Source organism: Podarcis pityusensis, assembly GCF_964106645.2.
Source record: "Podarcis pityusensis genome assembly, chromosome: 1".
Lineage (NCBI taxonomy): Eukaryota > Metazoa > Chordata > Lepidosauria > Squamata > Lacertidae > Podarcis > Podarcis pityusensis.
Window position 1 is genome coordinate 51,384,721 of NC_138028.1, and position 23,811 is coordinate 51,408,531.

Consider the following 23,811-nt stretch of genomic DNA (forward strand, 5'->3'; position numbering starts at 1 on the left):
CCATTTTATTTTAGAAGTTCTGCGGCATGGGGACAATGTAGAAGCAGGTGCAAGCATAGCGGAGAAAATGATGGGGAAAGGTAAATAATTAGGTAGGAACTATTCTAATAGGCTGCTTTAGGCTAATTCATCTGCTCACACCCACCCAACAATTTGTGTGTGTGTGTGTGTGTGTGTGTGTGTGTCTTTAAACAGATCTTGTGTCATACCACAATCTGCTTTTACAACTCCTTCAAGCATTTCTTGCCATACAGCAATGCTGTTGTTTTTCAGTAAGCACAGATCCGAAGAACTCTTGGCACACAGAACTAGCTGGAGTCTTTGGATTCTAGCCATTGCCTGGAAAGATCTTTGGGATCCAGCCCTATAAATTTCTTCATATAGACACACACACTTATTGAAAACATAAATGAACTGTGAATGTCTCTGTAAATATTGTATACCTATGATATTGCATATCTATGGCCAGTTGTATAAAATTCCTCCCTACTCCAGAATGAAGATAAGAGCAGTTCTGCTGCTCAGTGGTCAACCAGATAAGAAAATAAGAACACTGCCAAATCAGGCCCAAAACCCAGTGAGTGCAGCATCCTGTTCTCACTGCGGCCAACCAGATGTACATTGAAAAGTACCTCTAGGTAGCATGAAGAGAACCGCCCTCTTCCATAGTTGGTACCCAAAGCTACTATTCAAAGGCATATTGGTTCTATTCTTAGTGGTTGAATATAGTCATCACAGCTATACAACTTTTTGGTTTCTTTTGCTGTTGGTTTTTTTATTATGGATTTTGTGTTTTTTATATTGTTGTTTTATGTTGTGAATTGCCCTGAAATCTACAGATGTAGGGCAGTATACAATATAAATAATAATAATACAAGTATTGCATGGCTGATTTAAAGCTATGTTTATTCATTTGTTAGGTACAGCAAATATATATATATATATATATGCATGTGTCATCACAATTCCCTATAGCACATAAACTTTAAAAGAACTTTACTTCAGCAGACTTTGCATAGTGCGTGCACCTTTGAGTTTTAGTTTTCTATTGATGTAATTTTCTGAACTATTAATTGCACGATCAAGTCAACACATATCTGCAACCAAAAAAGCAAAAGAAGATACTGTATCTTACAGCAGGAGTCTAGTTACACTTGCTTGGAAGTCAGTTCTGCTTATACTGCCAGTTATTTGACAATAATTAAGTATGAGTATGTCCCATTCAAAACAATGGCATAGAAACAGTTGCAACTCTCTTAAATCCCATGGATTTCCCTTGATTGGATTGTTTCAAACATGTTTAGGAGAGTGTTATTAGTTTTACAATCTTATTAAAATGGGTCTTTAAGCAACTAATTTAAAATATAATTATATTGTATGGTCCTTTTAAAATTATGCTTATTAACCTTTAAGTTACAGCAAAAGAAATCCTATGTATTTTATCTCACTAACAATTTTTTGAAGAACATTACCATATCAGTGGGATGTCAGACTTGGCATATCTAAGGTAACTTAGAAAGTTTTAACTTTCTATTAATTTAATTTTATAAAACTTTTTAATTTACAGGCACCTGGAGGGTGGATTTTCTATGGGAGCCTATGAATACAAATGGCACCATAAAGTACAATAAAACTTTTTTTTAAAGCTAGGTATTGTAATAGTATTAAGAAAAATCAAAACATGAGTGGATAAAGTAGAATTTGTCATGCATCTAAGTAAGTGTGTAGTAATTCTTTTGGATGAGAGACTACGCCACGTTAGCTGTGCCTAAGATGCTGTTGTGATTGATGTGCCTCTTCTTTGGTACATTAGCAAAGAACGTTGTATTTGTCGAGATGTCGCTCATGTCCCCACCCTGTGCTCTGATTTATGCCACTCTCCTAAATATGTTTACCCAGTAGTAAGCCCCATTAAATCCCGTCACATCTGCTTACAAGTAGGTGAGTGTAGCACTGAAACCTTGCTGTGCAAAGGGAGCTCTTTCCATTGTTAGGATGTTGTATGTATAGTTATTTTTGTGGCGTCCCGTTCTGCTGCCCCCACCCCCGGAGCCCTTGCTGCCCTGTTGCATCAACTTCCTGTGCAAAGCTCCTCGCTTTGGGATGGTGATGCTTCTTGTTCCCTCTCACACCCCTTTCCCTCCTCCGGTATGTCAGCTTCCTGTGCAGAATCCCCGACGTTAGGGCTAAGGATGCTTGTGCAGCCGCTGCTTTGGTGCATCAACTTCCTGTGCAAAGCCCCTTTGCAATCGGGGCGATTATTCATGTTTTCACTCCTGCCCTTGGCGCATCAACTTCCTGTGCAGAATCTTTTTTTTTTTTTTTTTTTTTTGCAAATGGGGGAAAGAGAATGTTTGTGAAAGAACACTGCGTGCTCCTTTTGTTGTTGGCGTGGTGTTTTCTCTCTCGCTTTTGCCCTGGTGCATTCGCTTCCTGTGCAGAATCCTTTGCAGTGGGGCGGGGTGGGGGGGGGAGGAGGAGTGCAGTGAGCAAGCGAGGATGCTTGGCCGTGTGTTTCTCCCTCATTCCTCGGTGTATCCGCTTCCTGCGCAGAGCCACTTGCATTAGGGGAGGGAAAAAAGAAGATGCTGGCGCTTCTGGTTGTTTCTTCTCGCCGCCGCCGCCTGCCCCAGTGCACGATCCCTCCCTCCCTCCCTTCCCCGCTGGCTCCGGTGCACGATCCTTCCCTGCCGCCGCTGCCGCTGCCGCTCTACTAGAGTTTGCTGCCCTACTTCACTCTACTTTAGTTTCACTCACTTTACATCCGGGTTTTTTCCCTAGGCAATGGGTGCCGCAGCACAGCCCGTTCCTTAGGCAAAGGGAAATAAATTCGCTGCACCGACACGTCAAGTAGTCCCTCAGGAGGAGCCTTGAGGCGACCCCTCCTCCTCCCGAGGAGGCCGGCCGCCCCTCCTCCCTCACTCATAGGGGGAGAGGGGTGGGGGGAGAGGGAAGGGGGAGCCCGCTGCCCCCTCCGCTTTTGTCCCCTCCCTCGTCTTCTCCTCCCCCCCCCCGCCCGCTCGCTCCGGAGAGCGGCCGGAGTAGCTGTGTGTGTGTGTGTGTGTGTGTGTGAGGGAGGGAGATAGCGAGAGAGAGAGAGAGAGGGGAGTTGTGTCGGGGGCGCGCGCGAGCCTCGAGTCGGGAGCGCGCGCCTCCGGCAGGCCAGGCGAAAGCAAAGGAAAGGAAAGCGAAGGGAGGCCGGTGGCGGAGTGATCCAGGCGTGCGGGTGCTGCGGCCGGGCCGGGTGAATGGGATTGAAGAAGAGTTCAGCTTCTCGGCTTGTTTTTGTGTCACAGTTTCTCTTCTCCTGCGCCTCTTCTGCCTCGTTCCTTTCTTCCTGCCCGCCCCCTCCTCCCTGCTGCAGGAGGAGCCCCCCGGGGAGAGGGGAAGGAACAGGACCCCTCAGAGGAGAGGGAGAAGAGGAAAAGCAGGAGCAGGAGGAGGAGGAGGAGGAGGTGGAGGAAAAGGGAGCAACCAGCCAACCAACCATCTTCCACTCCCAGCTTAGATTAAAGAAAGTGAGAGGAGGAGGAGGAGGAGGAGGAGGAGGAGGAGAGGAGCCGAGAAGAGGGGGACAGGGAGGCCCGGAGGAGCAGCTGCACAACCTTCTTCTCCCTATGAAGAGGAGTCTCCCCCCCTCCAAGAGAGGTCCTGCCAGGGGGGGCCCGGCCAGACGGCAGCGGCAGCAGCAACATCACCACCACCAGCAGGGTGTAGTATCCCACCTTTTGGATTCTCTCCTCCACCTCCCTGTTTTCTCCGCTCTGTTCTTTCTTTCTCTTCTGCTTCTCTCTCTCTCTCTCTCTCCCCCCCCCCCCAAGTAGTGCTGGTCTCCCCCCTCCCCCCTCCCCCCTCCCCGTCTTGTGCCTTGTTGTCTTTCTCAGGGAGTTTGGCGGGTAGGGGTGGGGGGGATAGGAAAGGGTAGGTTTGGAGGGCGACGACGACGACGACGACGGGGTGTAAAGTCCACCATCAGACTCCCGAGCCAACTTGGAGATAAGGAGCAACAACTTCAGTTTAATTCGCCCCCCCCCCCACGCACCAACAGATATATAGATGTAGATCTGTATAGATCTATAGGCGCGAGATGCGGGAAGGGGGCATGTCCTTTCTCTGTCACCTGTAAGGATTGAAGTAAGTTTCTGAGCGAGGAGGGGGTGGAGGAGCGGGAGGGAGTAGGTGACACATTGGAGTAGGGAGGGAGGGGGGAGAAGGAGATGACACATTGGCGGGGAGGGGTGATTTCTCCCATCCCTTCTGGTTTTCCTCGGGATGATTATTTCCAGGCCCTTTTGTGTGTGTTGGGCTGATTTTCCTCTGTGATGCTGCTGGGGGAAGTTTTATTATCTTGGAAATGATGCTGCTTTGATGATTGAGGATTCGTAGTAAAGCTGCTGCTGCGGCGGCGGCGGTTTTTTTCCGCCTCCCTTCTTCGTCGTCTTCGTCTTCTTCTTCGCCTTTAATTTGTCTTGGTGGCCCGAGTAGTGCTGGGAAAATTCCGTTTCTTCAGCAACTTGTTATTCTGAAGTCTCTCTTGCCCCCCTCACCCTGGGGCAGCCCTTGCTGCACGGATACAAAGCTCGGTGCAAGGACACCTTTGGGATTTCACACTCCTACTCTGGCACATGTTTGCAGTGACTGGAGATGTGTACCTTCTTTTTTTCCTCCTCTTCCATTTCTGCGTGTGTTATGTAGGAAGAGTGAGGTTGTATGTGGGACTGCCATTTGGTCTAGTCCCCCTTTGATTGTGGATCTCCTTACTTTTCTGTTTGCTTCTTTGTTATTCTGATGGGATCCCTACCCCCCCCCCCAAAAAAAATAATATTTGCAGTGTGGCTGGTGCCTTCAAGATTGCATTGTTAGACTTTTTTGTCGTGGGGGGATTAGATCAATCCCACTCACTCATGGCTTTGCACTATTTGAGATACAGTATAAGTATGTATTGGCCACTTTTTGGTTATTTGGTTGGGGATGCTTGCAGGTGGCAAGGAGGTTGTTTTGATAGGTAGGAGGATGCTACTGTATTTAAATTACATGCTGTATTTTTAAAATGTCAACTCAGACTATGCACACACTTACAGATAAGCACCAGTAAAATCAGTGGGTTATACTCCAAAGTAAATGCCGTTTGGACCAAGGTGCATAATTTCTTTGTATTGTTTATTGTATGTGATTAAACTTCAGTGGGCCATTTGTAAAGTTGTAGTGGATTGATACTTGTTCAGGCCTGTGTACTTGAACATGGATTTTGCTTCCGTGACCAGACTTTTCAGCTCTATTTCCAACAGGGATGTGACTTTTTAAAATGAAAGTTGCAATATAAAATATCTGCATATAGAAAATAGTCTGATGTAGGTTACTTATAGCATAGTACAGTAATGATAGTTAAGCACTATATTTCTCCATTGATTAATACTGGGCTTGAAATTAGCGCACTTGATCATGTTAATCACAGCAAGACACTTATTATTACAATACTTGGGGAGAAGCTGCTGCTCATGTCTGCTGAAATAACTCCATAGGAAAGTTCCTTTTAAAGGAATAAAAGGAAAGGAACTACAGAAAGGCATTTTCAACAAACAACTTTCAAAATCCTTCACTGTGATACTAGCAGAATATCATCATGGTCCAAGATTTTATCACTTCGTCAGTCCTAAACCTGTTTTGCTTAGAAGTTCTTAGGATAGCAGCATTATTTGGAAGTAAGTTGCTTTTCAATTGGAAGAGTTTAGGGATGTAAGAATTTTAGGGGCCAACTTCCATATCCTTGTTTATATTTAATTTATAATTTCCCTTGACACTTCAATGTTAAGTTTTACTTTGTGACAACTTCCTTTACATGTAGCAAGCACTAAAACTGGGTGCTATTTTTAAATTTTCTCTACAACGGGTAAATGCTGCAGTAATAATCTCCCCCCCAATGAAAAATAAGGTTAAATAGGGTTGAAAAAGTTTTTTGATATTATGCTGTTTAGCTAAATAATAATAATCACTGAAGGTCAACATTATTAGGTACTTTTGTGATATAGCTGAAAATGTGGGGTTAATGTGGGTGTAACCTTGTAGATCTTTAACCTTGACAGTAGTATACTCCATTGAATATACTTTAAATTTTTAACGTAGAGACTTGTTTAAATAGCTTTTCAAGAAATGACTTTCTTCCCTATAATCCTCTTATTTAAATATACTGATATTTAATAATAATTCTGAGCAAGAGAGAGCCCTATTTGTTTTTATATATTCTATGAACTTGTGTATCCACACTGCAGTTTCTTGCTATTGGTTTACATAGTACTTAATAAGCACTACTCCATGGCTGGGGTTCTCGGGGCAGCATCATTGGACACTACAGTGCACATAAACTTGGAATTAGATTTTACTATCTTTTATTCAGTTTTTCCTCTGATGACAACTCTTTAACTTCTGAATTCCCTTCAACAACAGTAGCTATACTATTAATCAGTAGAAGTGAAAATAGGACCATGTAAAAAATACTTTAAGAAACTGGTTGTTGTCATCTTTTTTCCTCAGGAGCTTCCAGTTTTGTTTTGTTTTTGTGGTTCATACAGTAACTTCTGTGAAACCAAGTCGTTGCCTGCTGGAGTATTTATGGCAGGGGTGGCTAACCTGTGGCCCTCTAGCTGTTGTTGGGGTCTCCAACTCCCATCAGCCCCAGCCAGCATGGCCAATGAGCAGGACTGATGGGAGTTGTAATACAACAATATCTAGAAGTTTGCAGATTAGCCACCTCTGGCTTATGAGGAAAAAGGTAAAATAGCATCTTCCTCTGGAATCCATTCTGCTTACCACTTTTGTATAATGGCCTTTGAAGTTGGGCATCAGGAAATGGGAACTCAGTTGAACCCAAAGGGTCTTACTCCTGAGTAAACATGCATAGGATTGTGCTGTAAAACAAGGATGATCTCCCCTCCTTTATTTAAAGTATTTTCAGGTTAAATGTTGCTAATAGAAAAGCCTGTATTCATGCATAATTGTGCATACAGGACTGCTTCTGCATCGTAAGCACAAATGTAAGTGGTATTTGTAATAAGTGTTGGGACCCCCCCCCCCATTGTATTGGAAAGAGAATGATCAGATGAGATGGCTAGGATTTACCATACTTGTTTTCTTTTTCAAGTGTACCACCTTCCTCCTTTATAAGCAATTATAAGTAATATGTTTAGTGTTTCAAGCTTGATATTGAAATGCTGTTTAAGATTTGTAGTGATCTTTTAGAGCTAAACAAGTGTTCACTGTTGGATTTTAGTACTTATTTCCTATAGTTCTCAAAGTTCTGAAGTTGCAGCAAACTATTTGGGCCAATCTAGCCAAAGCTAATTGCTTTTAAATCTCATTGATTTTTAGTGGGAGTGATTTGAGCACATGCTTAACTCTCTCATTGAAATCAATGCAACTTGAAAGTGATCAGCTTAGTCTGGCTCGGCCTCTGTGTATATTGAAGTTATTGGTGATAATGGAACAATTTCTCATCTTTTTGTTTGGGACATGCTTGCCTTTTATAAATATTATCAGTTAGCTACAAACTTAAACTTCAAGCCTAACCAAGTCTACTCAGAAGTAAGTTTTAATTGAATTTGCTGGGACTTACTTCCAGGAAAGTGAGACTAGGATTGCAACATTAGTCATGCTTGGAGTATAAATTGGGCCCACTGATTTCAGTAGGTTTAGTCTACTAAGCATGACTTAGGTCTACATTAAACTCTATAGTACTTTATTCATGTATACTTCTTTGTTTCACACCAGAATTATACGGTTGCATTGTTTCAGTTTAATATATGGGGGAAATAGTTCTAACAGTTACTAAGAGTTGTGTTTTGTACTATGCAGGGAATAGAAACTGGAACGAGTTGCTTCAGTATCACAGGGATAACTTTACCATTGGAATGAATTTATGAATTGCAGTATGTGGAGATGTTTCATGGTTATAATTTAATTCTACCCAATTTTGTATAATATTGTTAACAGTTAATATGACTATTAAAAGAAATATGTTCCACTTACTGTAGTTTGAAGTACCGTACTTTTCGCTCTATAAGACGCACCAGACCACAAGACGCACCTAGTTTTTGGAGGAGGAAAACAAGAAAAAAAATATTCTGAATCTCAGAAGCCAGAACAGCAAGAGGGATCGCTGCACAGGGAAAGCAGCAATCCCTCTTGCTGTTCTGGCTTCTGTGATAGCCGTACAGCCTGCATTCGCTCCATAAGACGCACACACATTTCCCCTTACTTTTTAGGAGAGAAAAAGTGAGTCTTATAGAGCAAAAAATACAGTAAATAGTATGGCAAGTGAGAATTGTTTGGTGCTGTGATTTTAACTTCTGGAGTTAGATATTGCTGATGTGTTTGTATACTGTGAGAACCTGCTTAAAATCTTAGCTTATTTCACTGTTAAAGAATAGTAAAAGAAGTTGAACTGCAAAAATATAGAAATTTTTGCATATAGTCAATCTGCATGGCATGGAATATCCCTGGACACTGAGAAACATTAAAATGCACAGTGCTACTATGAAAATGCAACAGCTGATTTACACATCTCCTTGGAAATCTTAGAGACAAATCTAGCTCACTCCCCCCCCCCCAGCATGTAAACTGTGTGATGCAGAAGAATACTAGTGCGTGAAAAGTTACTGGAGTTGTACCTTTTTACTATGAGTTCTTTATTTACTGTGTGAGGGGGGAGAAACCCCTCAGAATTGTTATGCAAATTTTATTCTGCTGTTGTTGTGTTTATTCAAGAGGCTGAAAATAAGCTTTGAGGCAAGTGTTGTAGTAATGGTGTATTAAGTCATAATTGTAGTTCAGAACTTGATTCAACAATTTTTAGAATTAAGATACATATTGGGAAAAGGCTGTGCATCCCAGTGCAAAAAGGGATGTTTACATCTAATTCCTCTGAGATCAGCTTGTTTGAGGATAGCATATTCTTGGAGCTACTATAGAGGCAGGTTGTATGCTGGTTCCTGGATAGGTAGCTTATTGACAAGAGCATAATGTTCCATATTAGAAGCGTAACTTGTTAAGAAAACAGACGCAGGGAAGCCAGCAAACTGCAAGCTATTTCTTCAAATATTTTCTATGCGAGTTTGGTGTTAGACAAGACAAAGGTTTATATATATATATAGTGTGTGATTCTTTGGTGAAGAGGGCCTGGTTCTTTGATGAAGAGATGACCTATCACCTGTACCTAAAAACTTCATTGCTAATGTGTGCTTACAAATGTTATCTCACACAATACAGAAAGGATAGTTCAAGTGCACGTGGCACTTAATTTTAATCTGCTCAATGACCCATGAACATTCAATAGAAGGACACTTGGCTTTTCCAGCGTTAGTTTCTGTGTTCTTGTACCTTTTAATTTTTAACTTGGGACATTGGTGTGCAAATCTTCTCAATTGTGATTAAATTATTTATTAAATAAATGATTAACATTATTTATTAAAATTTGCTATCCATGTTCAAATTCTTAAGTCATGCAAGCAGACTTCCCCTTCTTCCCACACTCCCTAAATCTTCACTGGAGGGTTTCTCAGTCCTCTTAAGCAGATATGGAGGGCATGTGAGGGGGAGAGGAAATCTGTTCTGCCAAGAATGCCCATTCTGCTGTCAGATGGATACCATTGGATTCCACTGTAAATCTTGGAAATACTCCTTCATTAGCTTTGAATTTGTGAGATCTAGGATCCAGTTAAATGCAAACTGAGGTTTTCAGACTTGTAAGACAGCTTGAAGCCTGTACAAAACTGTGTTCTGTTTTGTCAGCTCATGTGACTGTGTGCATAAAGCACTCCTGACAATTGAAAGTTAAGCTCTGAATTACTGATTTAGACTGATCAACTTTCCAAACATAATGTTTTCTTTAAAGAAATACAAGCACATTATGTGGTATGTCAGCAGTGTGATTCTGCGTAAGTTTGTCAAAATTTATGGGTAATTCAGCTTTGCAAATAGAATGATGAGTGCCCTTTAATACACTATTAACATTATCTATCTCATGGACACCAGCATCCTTGGCTGCTGCTTTATCCAAACCGAGACTCTCTCTTATGTTGTAAATCAAATATGAAAGTTTTTAGATTATAAGACATAGTATAACCAAATTGTCCAGAGTGGCCAGTAGCAGGGTGTTTCCATATAGGAGAGGAGCCTGATCTGCTGGACAAAATCATCGAAAAATATATAGTCTCAGCTTTCACTTGCTGAAGACAAAGTTTTCAACAGTATATCAAATGTAGCTTTTCAATTCATGATTCCACCTTCCCTTGCTTTTCACCAATGTACTTAAATAGAGTAACTTCTACATTTTCATCTTATTAAACCCACTCTTATACCCAGTTTGCTGGTGCATTCTGGCAACTGCTGACTTCCCCTCCCATCTCCAAATTTTATGCTTCCTCACTATGATCCTTCAGTGATTAAAAAGAGTTATATTATGTTAACCATGAGAAGTTTAATGTGTACCTTTTTAGAAAAAGAAAATGGCTGTCTTCTCCATTAAATTAAGAGTGGGATTTTAAAACCTATGTGCTGTATTTAATAGGAAAGCAGAGAGCAAATTTTAATTGATTAAGTGTTAAATTTGAAAGTGAAAAAGTTTGGGGCCTTTTATCTTAAAGTCTAATCCTCCGATAACACTTTTTAGATTGTTAGTAGGCCTAAGGGGAAAAATCCTCACATATAAGCAAAAATATGGTGTTTTTCCTGTTTTGTTTTGGCTGCATGCAGAACACAAACTGTCAGTACTTGAAGAGAAGAAGCACTAGGCAGAAAGGCATTGATTTCTTTTTTCCTTTCCCTCTCCTGCTGTGTTTCCAAGTATTGTTAACCATGTGCTACTCTAAGGCAATATACTTGCATGCAAAATAATGGTTGATCTCCTCAGTCAATTAGCAATCAGGGCTTAGCATCTTATAAATCCAAACTTATGAGTAATCACAATATTTTTTCTGATAAACTGACTTATAGTAGTCATGGCAACAGCTGTCTTGGCTTTTTATGGACGGTACAGTTGCTGCATCTGCAGGCTTCATCAATACTTAGGCTGCCTACAGAGGGAAGTGCAGTAGAATGTCTGTCTGGCAGTTTCAGCAGCACTGAATATTGCACTGTTGCAGTACTGTTTTCTTTTCATGTTCCAAAACTTTATGGAGCACTTTTCTTTTTCTGCCTATTAGTTGTATAAATGCTAAAATTGGCACCTCTGGTGAAATGCTGTGACAACAGTGTCATTTTTTTGAATATAGATTGTTTCTAGAGTCTTCACTAGACATAAGGTGGTTACTTTAAAGAAACAGTTGCGAGAATAGAACCAACACCACATGTTGCCTTCTGGTGGAAACTTTCTTAAAATTGTTTTATCCTTTCTTTCTACTGAATTGATATATAGTGAACACTGCAAAGAGGCTTCATCTGGATTTTTTATAAACTTTTAGTTTGTTCCTTTCTTGTTTCATGAAAGATAGATTCCACTTTAATCCATGGCAGAGAAAGAGGGATCCTGTTTTTAGTAAAATCATTATTGAGCCAGGGGTAGCACTCAACTTTCAAAATGCAACCTTAAAACAGTGTATGGTTGGTGGTATGTGTTTTCCATAAAACTTTGATTTGGGAAAATTTATGCTTTGAGTTAATGAAGATCTGATTTAGCATATTTATTTGATTTACATTTGGGGGCGGACCCAAAACAAATATCAAACTGAAAAGGTATGTACTGTTAATTTTATGCTCTTTATAAATATCTGAAAAAGTTCCGCAACTACTAAAAGTAGTTGAAATAAAATTTGATTCAGGGGGGAAAGTCAATAAAGTGCACTTAGTGTGATCTAAATGTTATATTCAAACATATTCAAAGCTTCACTTGAAAATTATTTTTACTGAAGTACTTGTCAATATTTTAAGACATGACATCTCAAAAGCACACACTTCCCTTACATTATTTAGATTTTAAGGCAGGCAAAGCAAATGTATTTAAAACCATTAACACACTAATCTAGCATGTGTAAAGGAACTATGAGCATAAATATATGCTCTTCCTTGGAATAGCCACACAGGAAAAAAATAGTTACAACATTGCTTAGATCCAGAAATTGGCAAGTAGAATGCTATATTTACAGTTGGGCTTTTCTTTCTCCTGTGTCCTGAAAAGCCACTCCTGAGAGTTAAGGGGTCCTTTGGAACATGTTGCGTGCTGTGAGTGGGGTGGGCCACAGCAGCACAGGGATGCTGAGAAAATTCAGTGGGGGCCCCCTTGTGCAGGCACAATGCCTTACACTCAACAAATACAGCTCTAGATCCAAACCATTAATTTTTAGATTTTTGACTAGTAATGTGTCCTTTCCAGTTGCCCACTTGAGATGGTATTGTGTCAGCTCATTATGAGACTAATTCATTTTATGAACGATGCAAATTTAAAAAGGCAAAATATTCTGCAGAAAAATAGAGTTGAAAATATTCCCCATATCCTTTGTTATTCTAGATCAGAGTTTAAAAATTATTTAAGACATTCTGGACAATTTATTTATACTGTTGGGGGAGATGTCTTGCTTTGCATTGAGAGCCGTATTAAATCTGTTCTTGAACTTGGGGGTGTTAGTTCATATTTTGATACAAATGGTTGAACAACTTGTATATAACTTCTTCAATATGATTAATGGCAAGTCCTAGCCTCTGTATTTGTAAGAATTATTGTGTAATAACTAGAAGCACAGATGAAATCCTCAAAAATAGGTTTTGGGACTTTTATTAACTATCTCTTTTTATGTGTTTTGCTCGTTTATCTCAGAGGGATATAAAGTTTAGCTTTAAAACGTGATTTAAAGCAATTAGCAAATTTAAAAATTAAATCCAGATCACTACCTGTGGAAAGAGATCTGGCAAGTCCTGTGGCCTAGGGACCACATTCTAAAGCTGTAGAATGCTGTGGGCTAGTGCTGTACTTGGGAACTCACATGTTACTACCTATGTTTTATTAGTTAGAGTTTGTAGATGTTCATAGTCCCATTTAATGTACTCGGGGCATTTTGCCAATCAAATCTTGTGTTACCAAGAATTTTGAAACAAATACATGCTAATGTAGCATTTGATCGACTTTCTTAATGAGAAAAACCAGAGTTGGAAAAAAGATAGGTGTTTGATTGTCTAGGCCAGGGGTAGTCAACCTTTTTATACCTACCGGCCACTAATGCATCTTTCTTGATGGTAAAATTTCCTTACTGCCCACCTGGAATCCTGAAATGCCCATTAGTGGATGGTAGGGATCAGGTTGACTACCCCTGGTCTAGGCTTATGGGAATTTGAAGTATTTTCACTTTTAATTTTACAGTTCTGTGGTTTTATGTCATGGATGTTTTCGTTGAGATTCTTGCATTGCAGGGGGTTGGACTAGATGACCCTCAGGGTCCCTTCCAGTTATGTGATTCCCAGCCCTAGTGGGATTCTTGTTTTGCTGCTTGTATTATCTTGGTGAGGAGGAAAGTTGATAATTTGATTGGACATTGGTACAAGTATGGATGGACCTTTGGTTTTGAAAGTGTGGGACACTGGAGTCCATAGGTCATGCTCTACACATAATCTAAACAACCTTCTTGGAAAAACGTTAACTACTGCTTTTGAAATGTGCAATTTTATGAACTAAGACTTGCAGCAGTTTAAGGATAATCTTTTAAAAATAGTAGATGTACTTGTGATATTCTGAGAGATCTGCTTTATGTGGCTATTGACTGGACAGTTTGGGATTTGGTGCTGTTCATGATACATGGTGGAAGGTTTATTTCAGGGTACTGCAATCAATTACTTGCCCCCTCTATATCACTTTTTTATAATTAATTGCACTAATCTCTTCTTTTCATAGGACACTCTAATTGATATTCATGAATATTTTTATGTTTCAAGCTAATCTGTATTATGGATGAGTAGCAAGTAGTACACATCTTCTGCCTCTGCCTCTAGTATTGCTATACGTTTAAGCTAAAAAATACATTTTTGTAGTTTATACTGTTGTAGTTAAAGGTAAATCAAAAGTTCTCTTACCTGCCTAACTCTGTCTTCATAATTGTGTGTGTGTTTTCATGGGACAAGTATATTACATAAAAAGCCAAATTTTTTGTTTCCTAAGTTACATATGGTGACCTCACTATCCTCTAATAACTGCACAAAATCCTCTGGAATTTATTAAATAAGAAATATAGGTTATTGCTTTGATTCTCCATCCCCTTCATGTCCTGAGTAGAGTTCCTACATAGATTTCAATCCTGTACACCCTGCTGAAATTATTGGGACTTACTTATGAGTAGATACGTATAGAGTTTTACAGCACCATGCTATAGGTGTAACGTGCATGGCTCTTGAGAATACTTAAACTGCTCATCAAAAAAGATTTGGGGTTGATACCCTGAACTTAATAACTGTTAATGGGATACAATTCATTGTATTTGATGTGTGTGTAAACTTCATTGATTGTTTCAAGAGCAGGTTGCTAAGACTTGAAACATAAAAATCTAAATAGGATTCCGCTGGGTTGTGTAACTTTTAAAGAACACAAATTTAAAGGTCACTTTTCTGATCTTTGCACAAATTCAGGTTGTTTTTTTTTTTTTAAAAAAACCCTACAATTTATTGAAGATGTGCTTTTATTTATGGGGCAAGTTTCTTCAAATATATTCGATATCTGGTTCCTGCAATTCTTACAAAATATTATTATTTTAATAAAGCAGCATATGTACTCTGAATGGGGGGGAGCACTGTTCTCCAGTAGTTTGGGGACTGGAAGTGTTCTTTGCTTTACAAACTGAGAGTCTCACAACTGATGAGGCTCGTCAATAAAGATGGTACCATCTAGCAGAAGAGCCTAGAATAGTGTTAGCTTTTTTTTGCTGCTTATAGTCTATTAAAACCCCTACATCCTTTTCACATTTACTACTGGCAATCCACGTGTCCCCCTTTTTATATTTGTGCAGCTTGCTCATCTGAGATGAGATGTGATATATAACCTGGCCACTGTTATGTATGCTTGGTGAACCTCAGGGTAGACAACTGTTGTTCTAGTGGGACTGCCTTTTGCTAGGAAATTTCAGTGGGTTAAGAACGAAGCTTCCCATTTATTAGTGGATATAAGCTGATGGGAACATGTTTTGGAACAAGTGTAAGAAGGATACTGAGTGTAATTAAAAGTGCCATGGCTAATCTTCTATAGCCCTAAAAGGGGACTCGATTCAGGATACCTTCAGAAACTCCTTCTCCAATACTGTGTGCTGAGATCCGCATGTGGGGACTTGTTGTTAATCTGAATAGACTGCTTAGAAAAAGAGGCAAGGTTGGACCTTCTCAGTGCTTGGGTGCCTGCAGAGCAGTTTTGACGAGACAGTTCTATTTCCTCTCTTAAGAGAACATTAAAAGCACTTATTTTTGCAGATAGTTGAGAGCATTGCTGAATATTTATTGTATTGAAAATTGTAACCCAGGTGCTCTTCTTTTTTTAAGGCTGCTTCTATATCTTGTTTTTGATAGTTTTGACAGTTTTAGGTGTTTTGTATGGTGATGAATTGAATTTCTTATTTGATAAATTGTTAGCTGTTTTGAAGAGTTCTGTAGAACCATATGACATGATAAAAATAACTTGAAAGTTTGGGTGGTAGATAGCTCAGTCAACAGAGCATGAGGCTTTTAATTCAGAGTTGTTTCTTGTGTAGAGCCCCACACAAGACAAAAGATTTCTGCATTGCAGGGAGTTGGACTAGATCACCCTTGTGATCCTTTCCAACATTTACGATTCTATGATTCTATCTTTTCATGGGAAGAGCTGCCTGGGGTCAGAAAAAATGACCTTGGAGCTGGTCTGTGGATACCCTTGTTCTAGTAAATGGGGGGGGGGGATGAAAATAAATGAAAGGTCTTGTAACATTTAAATGTTTGTGTGAGGGAGAGAAAAGTTGGAATGGATCATGAAAAGTCTTTTTTAGTGATGTCTGTTCTTAACATGCTTATTTTTCAGTTTTTTTAATTGTGCAAATTAACATTTTTGCCTATGTTGCGTAATGCAAATACTATGAGGTAGGAGAAAGGCAAGATCTGCAAAGTTTTTGTAGTGCCTCCCCCATCATTCTTGAAAGTTAGGCTCTTCCGCTCAACTTTTGGGCCTTGGCCACATGGTTTCCTCTGCATATACATCCACATAGCCTAGTGACTTTGTTTTAAAAGAGAGAGAAAGCAAAGCAAGTTTCATAGGATACAAGATTCATAGGGTGCTGATTTCCACACATAGTACCAAACTCCGCATTTTCATGGCCTTTCATGCAACCATAGTAAAATTATTTGGTTTCTTGTTATTTTTGGTACGTAATATTTTGTCTTGCCTTTCATTCCAAAAACCCTCAAGGCTGCTCATATCAGAAGCTAAAATGATCTAAAGATGGTATGATTTCAGTCTGAAATGAAAACAAAAATGAAACCTAACAAAATAGAGCAGAGACATGAAAACAGGGTGGAGTTAGGGAGGGAAAGAATGATTGAAGATGTCATGGAACAGAGAGGTTGTGCTAAACTATGTAAATATCAATATGGAGGGAACCAATTGAGCCTGGAGGAGGAACTTCAATAATCTGGGAGGCACTGCAGAGAATGCTTTGGCTTGCAGACATTCATACCTCTGATGGCATTGAGATTTAGAACAAAGCCTCTGATAATGAACCTGGGGGCTGGGGGTTAGTTTGTGCAGGAGAATGTAATCATTCAAGTATCTTGGCCCCAGCTATTTAGGGCTTTATGTGGAACAATCAGTAGCACTTTAAATTGTGCCCAGAAATGTGCTGACTGACAATGTAGGTGAAGCAAAGCCTGATGTTTTGTTCCATAATATAAGCCCAAGGTAACATTTTAGGGGCCATATTTTGCACCAGTTGAAACTTCTAGACAGACTCTTAAGGGTAGCGCCATGTTGAACATGTTGCTCTGACCATGTCATGTGTGATGTATCTGCTTTCTTCAGGAAAGGGCAAAGCTGGCGCACCAGCTGAAGCTGGGCAAAGGTTCTCCTAGTCATGACCACAGTCTGATTTACCTCTAGGAGCAAAGCTGGATCCAGGAGAGCCTTCAGACTGCAAACCTACCCCATCTAGCTCTGCTTTTTTCTTGATCCTGTGGGATTATCCTTTGAGCAACCCAGTGGTTAATGCACTTTTACAATTGCCAACTTGGGTCAAATGCCTATACGGGCTGGCCTTTTCTGACTTAGTAGGCTATAATAAGATGGTTATACCTTGTGCTCAGCACATCATGTGGTATCAAAGCTCACATTTTGTTGCAAGATCTACTACTTGTGCCTCTCCATATTCTCAAAGGATACACTGATTAAGAGAGGCACAGCTGCCTAGCTTTTACTTAGAATATTTATTAAGGAATGTATGAAATATATATGCAGAATATATACTACAGTGACCTAATCCCAAAAGTAATTTATGGTGTAAGTAAAACTAGAAGATGAGGTTCCAGCTTGGTTTTGTTCTATTTTGGGGAAGTGTAATTGTTTTCCACTTTGTTTATAACTTAAAAGCTAATGGACAAAAAAAGTAGGCTACAAATGGGTGTATGTAGCGGGGGACCAGTAGAAAGGGCCTTGTGATCTTTCCCAAGAGTATCTGGCTGTTTATGGAGTCTAGGTGCCAACTGGAAAGAGAGCCTTGTTTTTAGTCTCCTCCTTTCAATGGATAGATGTTACATATATGTGTGTGGGTTAGGGCAATGTTTTAAACAAGTGTGTTCAGATTCTACCTAAACTCTGGAGCAGAATTTGTGGCCCTGTAGATCTTGGTTTCCAACTTCCATCATTTCTAGCTACTCCACATCATCCAGTCAGGGATGATGGGAGTTGTAGTCCAATAACATCTGAAGAGCAACAGGTTCCCCTGTCTCTTTCTAGAGCAGAGTTTGAAGTGTGGTTGGAAAGTTCCAGTGACCTGCCTGGCCTAATTGCCACCTGTACCCTTGGCCCTGAACCTCTTGGACTCCACCTGCAGCTCTGCAATAGAGGATGGGAGAATGAAGCCCCTTCCGCTGACAAACCTGTATTTTATATTCCTTTTGTTATGTGCCTTGAGGGTTTTCCATTGTAAAAGAAGGGCAAGATAAAAATAAACTTGAAAGATTCAAGAGCTGTAACTCAGATTCTTACTTGCTTGGTTCCTTTATTTTCAAGTTGTTTTGTGAGGTAGTGGTTTGTGGATTTACTTAATCTGTAGACGTGCTGGGTGTATTGAAAATTAATATATTACTACTCACCTGCATCTATAGATTACATTTCTAAGAGACTATGTTAAAATTGTTAATCTTTTTTTGCTTGCTTATAACTTTTTTGCCTAGGAGCAACATACTCCTGAGTTGGCAACATTTTGTGTGAACAAAATTATGCCATAGTAACAATATTTGTAATATCTTTCCATTCTTTTCACGATAAAATTGTAATCCTTCTAGATACAAAGTTAACTGAAGCCCATGGTCTGAATTTTGCTATAACTACAATAAACTGTTGTATGCACCTGGTTAAAGGAGAAGTGAATATTTATTGGTGCATTTCTATGCTGCTTTTTGGCCAAGAGGCCCCCAAAATAGTTCACAAATATTAAAAACAAAGCACAATTAAATGCTGAACAACACCAAGCAAATAACAGCAACCAGTAAAGTGTTGATGTATAGTTGACTATAATGGAGTCAGCCTTAATAAGACACTACAAAATAAAAACCAATCGCTATAAAAAGCCCATTGATTTGTGAAACAATATAGTGTTTATGAGACTTCACAGAAGGAGGAAAAGGGGCCAAACATGTCTCATGAGGGTGGGCATTCTAGACCCTAGGTACCACCACTGAGAAGGTCCTGACCCATATACTCACCACTGTGATCTTGGTTGGCGGTGAGATACTTAGCAGAATCTCCTAAAATCTTGGCAAGCTGGCAGACTCACATAGACCCAAACCATTTAGGGTTTCAAAGGTCAAGACTAGCTGTTTGTTTTTTATTCAGTTCAAATGAGCCAGGGGAGTGTTGGAGGAATGTGCCCTGATTACAATTGGGTTAGAATGTAATCTCTGAAAACTCTTCAAAGACAGCCCCATTTAGAGTCTCTTGCAGCAGTCTAGGCTGGATATGCTGTTTGATTCTTAAACCTACTGAAGTGCTAAAAGAAAGAGAGATGGTTTCAGTACAGGCTTATTTACAACTCCTCTGCTTTTAACAGTAACATATTTAATCAAGGACATTTACAGAAGTACTCTTATGAAGACATTTAATGTATTCAATCTTGAGTCTAAGGGAATGTGCAACCAGCATTAACCTTTTACATATGGTTGAAGCAGTGCTGTCCCAACAAATGCTATCTTTTGCAAGGCATTTAGTTTCCAGGAATTCAGAACATTCACACACACACACACACACACACACACATCCATTGGTAGGAGATTGACCTCTGCTGTTCTGTTTTAACAGGCTTGCTTACTTATGTATTGTCAACAATAACTCCCAACAAGATTGCACCAAATGCAATGAGCCCTGGCACTAGGCAGTTTTTCAGTGAAAAAAGAAAAAGTAATAGATCTGGAAGAAAGATCTGCTTGCTGCTGCAAGGCCCATTTCCACCTGGCCTAGGGGGCGGGTCCCACACTCACCCTGAACAGCTAAAAGAGGCTCCTGGGAGGCCACTGGGACATTGCTGGAACAACTCTTGGGTTGGGGCAACTGGGTAAAATGTTTTAAAATGTTTTAAGCGGTTTTAATGTTGGTTGCTCTGTTTCATTTTTGTCGGGTTGGTGTTGGTTAAATGTTTAGTTGAGGTTGGCAGTTACTTTAATTTAATTTTGTTATAATTGTAAACTGTTATTATTGTATCATAATTCTCATTGGTTTTATCAATTTACTGGTTTGTTTGTTGCTTGTATAGGATATCTTCTCGGTAGTGGCACCCACCCTGTGGAATGCCATCCCATCAGATGTCAAAGAAAGAAACAACTATCTGACTTTTAGAAGACATCTGAAGGCAGCCCTTTTTAGGGAAGCTTTTAATATTTGATGAATTGTATTTTAATCTTTTGTTGGAAGCCGCCCAGATTGGTTGGGGACAGTGGCGAAGCTGCATGCTCTGGCACTGGGGGCAGAGAGCAGGCAGGGGCATGGCTGGCGCACCCCCCGGGCGGCGTGGACTGCCCCCCGGTGGTGTGGCACCTGGTGTGGTGAGGGTGTGTGTGGCACATGTCTGGGGGAGCAGCCGCGATGGTACCCCCCTCCCCGATAGTGCCAGGGGCGGTGCTCTCCCCCTCCTCCCCGTTCCTCAGCCAGTGGCTGGGGAAACCCAGCCAGATGGGCGGGGCATGAATGAATGAATGAATAAATAAATAAATAATACCTTGTTTTTTTAATGTTTGATGTTTTGTTGTGTTTTATATGTTGTAAACTGCCCAGAGTGACACTTCCCCTGCAAGTGTATCTAGGAGCATAGGATATTATTGTCAGGCTGCTCCTTTGCCTGGTTTTGTCTGTACTAGGGGTGGGTGAACCTGTGGCCTTCAAGATGTTGTTTGGGCTCTGAGTTTCATCAGCCCTAACCAGCATGACCAATAATGTGGGATGATAGGAGCTGTAGTTGAGCAATATTTGGAGGGCCACAGATTCCTCATCCCTGGTCTACACTAACTGGCATTGACTCACCAGGGTACGACAGAAGTCTTTTCCAGCTGCACCTGAAGATGGCAGGGATTGAACTCATCTACAGGCAAAACATGTGTTCTACCAACAAGCTTCTGCATCTCCCCCCCCCCCAGCTTTTACATGGACATGAGATATATAGCCACACAAGTTGGATCAGGGTTGGGCAACCATATCAAAGAATCATAGAACTGTAGAGTTGGAAGGGACCACAAGGGTCATCTAATCCAACCCTCTGCAATGCCCTGTAGCCTGGGATCTGAGTATGTAATGGGCTACTAATGTTAGTTTTTGTGAGTCTTGTTGACCAACAAGTGGCTCTCCCCTTTTAGAGTAAAGGATGGTGTGATTTTGGTTACTCCACCATTCTGCTCTTTGCTTTGCCCAGAAGTTAGCAGGCAGCAATCTGAATTTCTGCCATGGAATGGTTGACATTGTCCTTCTTATCGGAACGATTTCCTACTTGTGAAAAGAGACTATAGCTGCTGTGTTCTCCCCACCCCCCTCATAATGGAGGAGTTGGGTACACAGTTACTTTTTCTGGAAAGCCTACCACAGGCATATGGAGAATTACACTTTGCTGTTTGGCATTTTAAATATCTGTGAACAGGATGGGATTGGGGAGAAAGATTTCCTTATGTCCGTTTTTCATCTTTTGGCAATACATTCATGCTTTGCAACTAGATTAGCCAGTAGGCCAACTGGAAGCCGAATGCTGCAACTACCTTCCAAAACTTGCCATTGCCTCCCTTTATTGTGAAATCTGCTGAGCCATAAACTACTCTGTTTGTAAGAGGCATGCAGGTAAATATTCTCCCCCCTCCACCCACTGAATTGTCAACTCATTTCCCTCCCCTCCCCTCCTCTTAAAGACATGGTTTGGGACATTGCTGATTTATATTTGTGGATCATGCCCATGCTGCATTGACTTGCATACTTGATTCCAACTTAGTCTGTAGTACCACTCACTTAAGCACACACTTGCCTCTTATGGTTTGCCCATTAAATTTTCTTGCATTCCTACTTAGCTTGACTGATGGAAGAGACTAGCACTGTGCAACACTGAAGCGAGCAAATCTTTTTTTCCACCTGAGACTTGGAATGAACTTGTGTGCTCCATAGTACTAGTGAGTGAGCAATGGCTCATGGTCTCCCCCTAGCAGAGAGACAGTGTTCTGCTGTTTGTTTGTAAAAATGTGGATGAACCTGTGTTCTTTTTCTCTGCCTGCTTGGGGAGTAATGTGTGTATGTGGACATCTAGTGAAGGGGATATGATGGATTGTCTGGGATATGATGGATTGTCTGGATACAATTCATTGTTACCACAGATTAATAGTTTTTGACAGCTTTCTTTATTATTAACTGATTTCATATCTTCCATTACTTCCCCTTTAAAAGTAAGCTTTTGTTGAATGTAAGATTTAGTATACTTCATATAGGAGTGCATTGTTTCAGTACTGATGGAACAATTTTTTCTTTTAGCTGTTTTTTAATAAGTAAATAAGATTGTTCACAAGTGGAAAAATGGTATGCATTCTCATAATTTGGTCTTAATCTGTACAACATTGAGTTGCTTCACCAAGGAAACCTGTGCTGATATTTGGCATCTTGGCAGAGAATGCTTTTACTTTTGTCTAGGCATTAAGGTTGGCGTCCTGATATCTTACTAAATAGCTAGAGATAATACTGTATTTCATGAATGGGTTAAGTTTGAGTTGGTTCTGCTATGACCACTACTACTGTCAAAGTTCATCAGGTTAGATTTTCTACTGTAGCAGATTTAAAATAAAACTTTTTTTGTACATGTCAGTGTCATTGAAAACTCTTGACTTTGCTTTGAAGAAAGTGAGGTGTTATGTTCATTCACAGATTTCATATGCTATAGGTAAATGGAGGAACAGGTGTTTTTTTTAAAAAAAAGTGGGCAGGGGGATGATATTGTCTTGGCATCTGTATGTTAACTTTATTAAGAGACTATGATAGCAACAGCAAGATTTTTTGCCCTAAAGTTCCCTGGAGTGCGTAGGCTGCTTAGTAACCATCCCCATTCATGTGAAAGGTGGTTCATATCAATTTGTCTATAAATTGTTCATTGTTAACAAATAACTTACTCAGATAGTGACTCTTTCAGACATCATACCTAAGCATGGTTTAGGTTTTAACTGCTTTGAGATTTTAATCACTTTGAGGTGTGTGTTTTTTAAACATCACGTGAGTGGTATATAAATTTTTATGAAATAAAATAAAATGAATAACCTTACCTCTGGCTGAGCTTCCAGCATGCAACAAACCATGGTTTGGACCTGCTTGTCCACTTTCATTTTCTGTTCTCTTAGTTCTGCAAGTTCATATCTGCATTTGTGGTACAGCAACCTAAAGAGTGATGACTGCATAATTTGTCAGTTCGGATAGCATGCCAAACCACATGGTTTCAAAGTCTGGTTTGCCAGATAATTGTAAACTATGCTTTATCAGCCTGGCATCAAACTTGAAAATGTGTGCGTGTAACCATCAACAGTAGTTACAATAAACTAACATTTTTCTAAAATCAGCATTTTTCATGTAAATTATTTAATAGTTTTATTGTTGGAGCTTTTTAGGGGTGATCGTTTCTGGACAGGGTTCTCTCCCTATCCTGTCTGTGATACTGAATAAGGCTGGAAAACACCCCTTGACTTCCTTATGTGCAGCTGAGATCACTTTCTTTCTCTGTTCTGCCTAAGACTAGGGCAAGTGGGGCTCCCCAGATTTGTGGATTAATTACTTTGGGTTGGAGAAGCAAACTCTTCTGGTTACTTCCAGGCAGAGCCCAATCTATTGCTCTCTTTCACCTCCCCTTTTTGAGCACGTAGCCTGGACACAAGTTCAGACATGCAAGGTAGAGAGATCTTTGGGTTATGCAAAATATCCAGTCAAATCCAGGTCCCTAATAAAAATGGCTTATTTAATGTTTATAGTTAGAAGGAGGGGGAATAAGTAGCAGCCTAAAAAGAAACAACACATTTCTAGATTTGGAACCTAGTCAAACTAAAAGAAAATTGACCAATTTGCTTGCAAAGTGCAAGAGTCTCTCCTATATTAGATGCTAGATGACCTTTTGGAGG

General features: G+C 40.2%; 1 protein-coding gene across 5 annotated transcripts in view; it reads left to right on the forward strand.

Moving 5' to 3' along the window:
• The first annotated feature begins 1,005 nt into the window (after positions 1 to 1,005).
• PHF21A (PHD finger protein 21A) overlaps positions 1,006 to 23,811 on the forward strand; it is a 131,575-nt gene continuing 108,769 nt past the window's right edge. Inside the window, exon 1 of one of the 5 annotated variants that reach the window (XM_081001763.1) lies at positions 1,006 to 3,711. The gene's annotated coding sequence lies outside the window, so the exon portion shown is untranslated. Of the gene's footprint in view, positions 3,712 to 3,970; positions 4,135 to 23,811 lie in introns of those variants that run through there. The other 4 variants (XM_081001762.1, XM_081001761.1, XM_081001759.1 and 1 more) reach the window with 4 other exon arrangements.